At 50.4% G+C, this 8,991-nt stretch overlaps 1 pseudogene; it reads left to right on the top strand.

The window, feature by feature from the left end:
- Positions 1–341: 341 nt before the first annotated feature.
- On the top strand, positions 342–1,826 carry LOC125537521 (annotated as a pseudogene).
- The last annotated feature ends 7,165 nt before the right edge of the window (positions 1,827–8,991 follow it).

Genomic DNA, 8,991 nt, shown 5'->3' with positions numbered 1-8,991 from the left:
TGGTTGCCTCGCCCGTCCTCAAGCGCGAGGAGTTCATCCTTCGCCAGCACGTCGTCACACTCTCTGCCGTCGATGGGATCCACGCGACAAACCCCATGGCGGTGGGCAAGGCCATCGAGGAGCTGATAGGCACGCCGCCTTTCCAGCTCCGCATCACCTCCCACCAGCCGGAGGCGTTCCTGGTCCATTTCGACCTGCCGGCGCACCGCGACGACGCCGTGCGGAGGGGCTCCATCAAGGTGGACGGCTTCAAGTTCTTCATCCGCGCCTGGCATGAAGACGACCACGCTGCCATCATGAGCCCGCCGTTGCACGTCTGCATCATCGTTGAAGGCCTCCCGATGCAGTTCTGGTCCTTGGATGGGGCGGACGAGGCGTTCGGCGACTTCGGCCGCATCGACCGCCTTGACAGCCGGACCCTGGAGCGCGGCCACACCAAGACGTTCACCTGCTGGCTCTGGACTTGGAGCATTGCGCACATCCCCACCACGCGGGTGCTCTGGGTGCTCAAGAGGGGAGCGGGCCGCGTCGATGAGATCATTGGATACTCCCCGCCTGATCGCCGCGTCCCTCCTCCGTCGGGCGGCCGCCGCTACGACATGCTCATCCACGTGGATCGGATGGAGGACTGGACCCCGCTCTCGCCGCGTTCCTCGCACTCGTGCCAGAGCGGGATCCCTTCCTCCTCTAACGATGACGTTGGCCACCCCTTCCCGCGGACTGAGCCTGGTTCCTGGGCCGCCGGCGTCGAGGACGGCCAGGCCCCTGGGAGGAGGGCGGCCTCGCGGGCGCCGGCCTCCGGATGCAGGGACGGGCCTCCGGTCGTCGATCGCCGCGACACAGACCACGATGGCAACCAAGGTGGGCTGCGGCGCTCTTGGAAGGACGCCTTTTTGGGCAACTCTTGCCACGCCAAGGGCAAGGCCACTGACGTCGTCGAGGCCGCTCCCCAGCACCGCAACAAGGCCCCCTCCAACCGTCGGCACAATGACCAGGGCAAGCCGGCAAAGGAGGGCCCCGTCCTCAAGGCCACCCCCCGCTCCTACTCCGTCCGTGCGAGGCCGCTCGCCTGAGTGCGCCTGAGCCTGACCCGGTGGCCCAGTTCTTCTCCTTCCCAGGCGGTCGCGCCCTCTCCCCTCCACCTCGTACCGACGTCATGCAACTGGAGATCAAGAACGCCATGCTCGAGGCGCTCACTTCACCGCTGGCCTTTGAGGACGGCGGTCGCTCACCGCCCCATGCTTCGACTCGACGTGGGGCCGTTGACGGCTTCTCGGAAGACGACATTCTGCCATGCATCGCCGACCTCGACGCCCCTCTCAGCAGCCCATGCATCTCCACCCCGGCTCCTGCTGCTGTAGGCTTCCATGTCGCTGCCATCACCCAGAAGGTCGACTGCCTCCACCTCGACGCTGGACAGGGAAGCACTAGTCAGGTGGGCGGACCGCAGCAGCTATTCTGCCCCTCCATTGGCCATCCTCGACGCTCCGCCAGCTCCGCCTGCCCGTCCACGCTCATCAGCTCCCCCGAAAGTGCGGTCCTCTTCTGCTCCTTCTCGCTGAAGCGCGCGTCAGGCCGAGTCCGGCTGCACTGTGCCTGTGGCTCAGCGCGCGGCGCTGCGCCTCGTCCAAGAACTCGGCGGCCTCGGCCCAAAGGATCGGATGACTCCATCGGCGGTGGCTGCCCTGCTCAAGCGCTTCGAGGAGCCCCTGTCCCGCAGTGACATCAAGGCGATCGCAAAACTCACTGGCCTGGACAGTAAGGCACTGGAAATCGCGGCCGGGATGGCCGGCGCGGATGCTGAGGATGTAGCTTCATCATGTTAGTGTTAGCTAGTAGTCTTTATCGACGGCTGGTTTTAGACCAGTTCGAGTTAGGATTAGTCTTCATGTGTAGTCTTCAGTCAGCAGGATCAGTTTCTAGCCACCGCCGGGATTTTGGGCCTATTGGTGGCCGGCGGTGCCCCCTGGGTCGATGTAATGTGTGTTGTAACCCCTTTGTTTCAATGGATAATCGACGAAGCGAACTCCCCTGTCTCCATGATTGATACAAATTATAGGATTATGTCGTGGAATGAGAGGCCTTAACGCGCTGGCTAGACGATCTGCAGTTAGAGAGGTGGCGCAGGCAAACAAGATCTCAATCCTAAACCTACAAGAAACTAAAATAGAGGCTTGGACTTCTGAAATGGCTCGCGACGTTGGGGGAAATCTTATGCAGGGCTGCGTGGTGCTTCCGGCAGTGGGCACAAGAGGGGGCGCGTCAATATTCTGGGACAAGCAGATCGTCGACATCACGGATCAGATCGTCGCTAGTTTCTCCATCACTGCCAAGGTGAGGATCATTAGCACCGGTCACTCATTTTGGATGACTACGGTATATGGGCCGACGGATGACCAGCAGAAAGAAAATTTTCTGTCTGAGCTGGCTGCGGTTGCGCCGGCTACCTCAGAGCCATGGATGCTGAACGGCGACTTCAACATGATTTACCAAGCTAGGGACAAGAACAACTCCAACATCAACAGAAGAATGATGGGCCGTTTCCGCAGAGCAATTGACCTCGCCGGGGTAAAAGAGGTCAAATGCAAAAATAGGAGATTTACGTGGAGCAGCGAGAGGGAGGACCCAACTCTTTGTAGCATCGACAAGGTTTTCTGCAACCTGGCATGGGAGATATGCACCCAAACTTTGTGCTAATGGCGGCCTCCACTTCGTTCTCTGATCATTGCCCTCTGGTGCTGGCTAATGGAGTTAGGCCTGTCACCAGGGCAAGGTTCAGATTCGAAAACTTTTGGACAGTCTTTCCTCATTTCCAAGAGACGGTGCAGCATGCTTGGGAGAGGCCTGTCTGCCATGACTGCCCGTTCGTCAGATTGAAGAAGAAAATGGAAAGAGTTGTGGTGGATTTAAAGGTTTGGAGCAAAAGTTTGTTTGGGGGTGCGAAACTTCAATTTCACATCGCCAACGAGGTCATCATGAGGCTAGACGCAGCGCTGGAGGCCAGACCGCTGTCACCTGACGAGCTACACCTGAGGAAGCAGCTAAAACTAAAGGTTCTTGGGCTGGCAGCAATTGAAAGGGCTCGCAAGAAGCAGGCCTCCAGGATTTCTTGGCTCCGCGCGGGAGATGCAAACTCAAAGTTCTTTCATGCCCGCGTCCTCTCACATCATAGAAAAAACTACAACCACTCGATCAAGCACGGCGACGCCATTGTCACAGAGCCGCGGGAGAAAGCTAAGTTGGCCTTCGATCACTTCGCCCGCGGCCTTGGGGATACCTGGCATCGAAGCTGCACACTTAACTGGAACATGCTCCAGCTGCCAGCCGTCGACCTGCAAGGCATCGATCTTCCTTTCTGTGAGCAAGAAATCTGGGCGGCCATCAAGGCATCTCCAATGGAAAAAGCTCCTGGGCCGGATGGGTTCACTGGCAAGTTCTTCAGATCATGTTGGCACATTATCAAACTAGATATCATGGCGGTTTTCCAAAAGTTCTACAACCTAGCGGGTGGCAATTTTGTCAATCTAAACACTGCCTTCATTGCCTTGCTGCCAAAGAAGGATGGAGCAACAGAGTTGGGTCACTTTCGTCCGATCAGCCTCATTCATTCCATGGCTAAGTTGATTGCAAAAGTTCTATCCATGAGACTAGCGCCTCGGCTTCAAGACCTGATTTCCCCAGCATAAACGGCGTTTCAGAAAGGAAAATGCCTGCATGAAAGCTACCAATACATGCAGGGCTATGTCAGAGCGCTCCATCGGCAGAAAAAAGGGCCCTCCTGTTCAAGTTAGACATTGCAAAAGCTTTCGATTCTATCTCTTAGGCTTATCTCCTGGAGCTAATGCAAAAGCTGGGTTTTCCACCGAGATGGCGTGATTGGATCGCGCTAATCTTATCGTCGGCCTCCTCTTCGGTGTTGCTAAATGGGGATCCGGGCGATCGCTTCTGGCATATGCAAGGGTTAAGGCAGGGCGACCCCCTCTCCCCCCTGCTCTTCATCATCGCAATTGACCCGCTCCACCACCTGCTTGCTGTTGCATCTGACCTTGGGGTCCTGGCACCCCTGCCGGGCCGCGGCCAAAGCTTGCATGTCAGCTTATATGCTGACGACGTAGTTATCTTCGCCAATCCATCTGTGTAGGAGGTGGGCAAGCTGCTTGAGCTGTTGGATAGTTTCGGAGAAGCCACCGGTCTGAAGCTGAACCAAAGAAAATCTTCAGTTGTCGCAATCTGCTGTGAGGAGCTGAACGTGCCGGATCTACTACAGGGCTTCGGTGGTCAAATTGTCAGTTTCCCAATAACTTACCTGGGCCTCCCAATTTCGCCAACTCGCCTTAGAATGGTACATTTTCAGTTCCTGATCGATAGGTTGAAAGCACAGTTGGCTGGCTGGAAGGGCAAGCTCCTTAATATTGCTGGGAGAAGAGTTCTCGTCAGATGCGTCCTCTCTGCTCTCCCAACTTTTGCGATGACTGCACTGAAGATACCGAAGAAGATACTGAAGGAAATGGACAAATCGCGAAGACGATTCCTTTGGGCACAAGACGACGAGCTCTCTGGTGGAAAGTGCAAAGTATCCTGGGACAAGGTTTGCTGCCCTCTAGATCGTGGATGCCTTGGTCTCCTGGATCTGCTCAAATTCAACCATGCGCTGAGAATGCGCTGGCAATGGCTTGCATGGGAAAGGCCTCAGAAGCCTTGGGTTGCTGTGTCCCCGGGTCCTGATGATCAGGAAAGGGCTCTGTTTGCCAACGCGACATCTATCCGTGTTGGCAATGGAAAAAAGCACCAACTTCTGGAAGGATACCTGGATCGGAAATGAGCCACTGTCTACAACTTTCCCTGCTCTGTTCAGTCACGCGAGGCGCAAGAACAGATCGGTTGGGGAGGCGCTGGCAAATGATCAGTGGATTTCAGATTTACAACATGGAGATACAGCAGCAATAGCCCCTCAGTTTCTGTAGATGTGGCGACTCTTTGACGCAGCGCCAATTGCCATGGCTCCTGATCAAGAAGACGAAATCACATGGAAGCTCAATCGCGAAGGAACATACACTGCCAAAACAGCTTATCAGATGCAATGCCAGCAAGCCCCCAACCCGGCCTACAGCAGCTTCATCTGGAAGGTCTGGGCTCCCAACAAGCTCAAAATGTTCATGTGGCTCTTGATAAAAGATCGACTGTGGTGCAACGACAGACTGCAAAGAAGAGGTTGGCCCAATGGCTATTTTTGCCCTTTGTGCACCAGGAACTTGGAAACATCTACACACCTCATCTGGAGCTGCAGTTTCTCGCACCTGGTTTGGGGGAAATGTTCCACTTGGTCAGGCTGCTCTTCGCTGGCACCAGTCACGACGTCTTGGCTCAGCTCGGCACAGACTTGCCAACTCCTCATCAACAAGACTGCTACCGCTTGCAGGCGCGGAATCAGATCGCTGATCATCATGATCGCCTGGGAATTGTGGAGGGAAAGGAACCACTGCGTTTTCCGGGCAAAAACACCGCGGGTGGATGATGTTCTCACGGCAATCAGGAGCAATATCGAGCAATGGAGACTGGCCGGAGCCAAATGCTTAGAGTCTCCCTTCGGGGACACCATTAGCGAAAATTAGACTCAAGAGAGGGGAGGGCAACTGTATTTTTCTATTTTTCATCCACCTGATTGCTTGATCTTATGTTTCCACTGCTTTCTGCTAAATCAATGAAGCCGGCAATATGTCGGGTCTTTCAAAAAAAATACAATGTACAATGTTTCTAATTGTAAAAAATCCACATGTGTGTTAAGGATTCCCAAAAATGGAACCTAACAATATCACAAATACTTATTTCCATCTCTGCAAAAGAAACTCTCGAAAATATATATCTCTGAATCAATGAGCATAGTCCTATATAAGAATTTACAAAAATCTCTTTCAAAGAAATGGTAATGTCTAATTTACAACAGTGTGCTGGAGTTTTAAATACAACCAGTTGGGGCAATTTATTGGACAAGTTGCACATGTTCATAGAGATGAACGCAAGGAAGCATTGAAGTCCCACGGAGGAAGATGGCCGTGCAACTGCTCGAGCGATGAATAATTTAGGACTGAGTTGTGACAATCATTTACAGCTTCCACCTCAACAGAAACAATAAGTTAATTACATACATACCTTGAGCCAAGTAGAACAATCACGGGAAGCATCACGTGTCCAGATTTAGGGAACGGCAAGTGGCTTTGCCAGTCACTCTCACATCCTCGGGACGGTGATCGGCAAGAAGTGGATGCAAGTGACCCCGCAGGTGATGCCATCCTGCAGAGTTCTCAACACAGCAACACGCAATAAATTCAGCAACATGCATATCAGTTGTCCGTCGTGATTGACCCCAAGAATCAACCGAAGAGGAGGTGGAGCGGGAGGTCTGCATCCATGTAGTGCAGCGGCGCTCGGACTGGCACGTGTGCCCGTGGCGCAGCGGGGAGCAGGCAGGCGAGGCCTCGGTTGGCGCAGCGGCACTCGGACCATTGCTTGCATGCCAGCGTGGGTGGCGGCAATGCAGGGATCCATGAGGATACCGGCCGTTAGCGGAGGAGCCGAGCCGGCGGCCGACAGTGGCGGAGGAACGGGGGCGACGGGGCACCGGCGGCGGCCGGGCGCGTGGGTCGCATCAGGGCGAAGCAGATCGGCATGCAGCAGCAGACAGGGAAGGCGAGAACTGGGACGCGTGGTTAAATTTTGGTTAGCGCTAATTTTATGATGAGATTAGGTGAGAGGTTAGCGCTAATTGGGATAGAATCACGTGGTTGCCAAATGAATCTTTCGTCCCTTGGATGGCAGGCACAGTTTCCGTCCGCTCCTCAAAGTTGCCAAACGTACTTTTGCTGAGATTTGGTTGTTATTTTAACGGTTAGATCCAAATGAATGAGGTGATCGTGAGGCTCTAATTGTTCTGGTTAGTTGCATGTACGTTAACCGGAGTGCACTTAGGAAAGATAATGTTTACTTGTTTAATAGTAGTATAGAAGTATAGACTTGGATGGCAGGCAGAGTTTTCGTCCGCTCCTCAAAATTGTCAAACGTACTTTTGCTGAGATTTGGTTGTTATTTTAACGGTTAGATCCAAATGAATGAGGCGATCGTGAGGCTCTAATTGTTCTGGTTAGTTGCGTGTACGTTAACCGGGATGCACTTAGGAAAGATAATGTTTACTTGTTTAATAGTAGTATAGATTAACGGTTAGATCCAAATGAATGAGGCGATCGTGAGGCTTTAATTGTTCTGGTTAGTTGCGTGTACATTAATCGGAGTGCACTTAAGAAAGATAATGTTTGCTTGTTTAATAGTAGTATAGATGTTTGAGTAGTTGTATTAGTTCTTTAGGGATTTTGATGAACTCTATTATGAATAGGACTGAATTCCTATAAGAGATCAAATATCTTTTGTTTATGTTCAAGTTAATAGCCATTATGAATTTTGTGAGGAGCGCTCATGCAATATTATCCATTGAGTGGCCATGGAGCATATTACTATTGGTGTAGAGGTTAGGATATTGAGGGAAATATAATTATTAAATGGCCTCATGATTAGAACTTTTTGCAAAAAACCGAGAAAAGACAAAGAAAGATGAAGTGGGACCTAAGAATGGTTGAGCTGATTGCAAAATGAAGTCTTCAAGGTGAGACATGGTTGGAGGCTAGGGATCAACGGGGTTATGCTGCACATGAAGATGTTCATTTTCCCTTCCTGTCCTGGTTTCTTATGAAAATTTTCATGTGTTATCTTGCTCTAAACAATGATGTAATAGTGCTATGTTAGAACCTTGTACTTTCTTAACCATCTCCTGGAGATCTGGTGTGTAGATTCCTAGGATGCTGGAGTTGGAGTCTATTAGATTTTGTGGGTTGTCGGTAGGAAAGTACATGGATGGATCTATGGGCATATGAACCCACTTTCAGAAAGGTCATTTCTAAATGCCAAAAAATTGTGAAAAAAGTTTCATGCATACATCTTCAAATTATATGTGCGTGCAAAATGTTTCGCCAAAAAACAACTTTTTTTGACCTGTGCAAAAAAGACAAAAAAATATATTGTGGAACGCTATTTAGAAGCACTGAAATTTATCTTTTTTCACGGAGGCAAAATAAAAAGAGATTTTTTTCACAAAACTTTATGCCGCACACACATGTTGAGAAGATGCATGCGTGAAATTTAGTTTCAATTTTTTTACATTTTAAAACACGTTTAAAATACATTTTTGAAAAGCGGGTTCATATGCCCATGGGTTCAAGACGTCCCCACTCATTATCGGTAGCTATATCTGATATGGCCCCTTGTGGTCTATTGGGGTTGACGGGTGTAGCCCATTTTGCTCCTTTAGGTCATGCATTGTCGTCCTTTTGCCTTTTATTGTTTGTTCTAACTAATAGCTGTAAAAGACAATGTGGTTTCTGTTAGTAGAAATCGGAGAGGGGTTCTCTTTATAAGAAAACGTGTTCAAAAATAGTAATGGAAGTAGGTTTAGAAAAAGAAAAGACGCTACACTTTCACCCTCCAAAAAATATGGGAAAATTTTATTTGCCACTGTAGCTTTTGCCAATTTTTTTATACCATTTTAGATTTTGACATTTCACTTTTGTCGCTATTAGCTTTTGACAGTTATCACAATTGCCATTCCGTGACAAAAGCAAAAATTTCAGAGTGGCAATTGTGATACATTGTCAAATGCTAAGAGTGATATATTTTTTTTGCCACGGAATGACAATTGTGATAATTGTCAAAAACTAAGGGTGAGAAAAATGAAATGTCAAAATCTAGGGTGGCATAAGAAAAACTAGCAAAATCTAGAGTGGCAAAAACAACATTTTCCTTTTTTTAAATAAGATAAAATTGCCTTGGGCCTGTGATCTCGATTCCCGAGGGCACCGTACGTTTTTAAATTTCAAATTTCAAATGTCGTTCGGTAGGCCAGGTGGGGCACTTCACAAGTGCAAAGGGCCAAGTGCGGTGGACTCG

The sequence above is a fragment of the Triticum urartu genome, chromosome 2, assembly GCF_003073215.2.
Source record: "Triticum urartu cultivar G1812 chromosome 2, Tu2.1, whole genome shotgun sequence".
Taxonomy (NCBI): Eukaryota; Viridiplantae; Streptophyta; class Magnoliopsida; order Poales; family Poaceae; genus Triticum; species Triticum urartu.
Note: the sequence above shows the minus strand (reverse complement) of the source record. Positions and strands in the feature narration are given on the sequence as shown.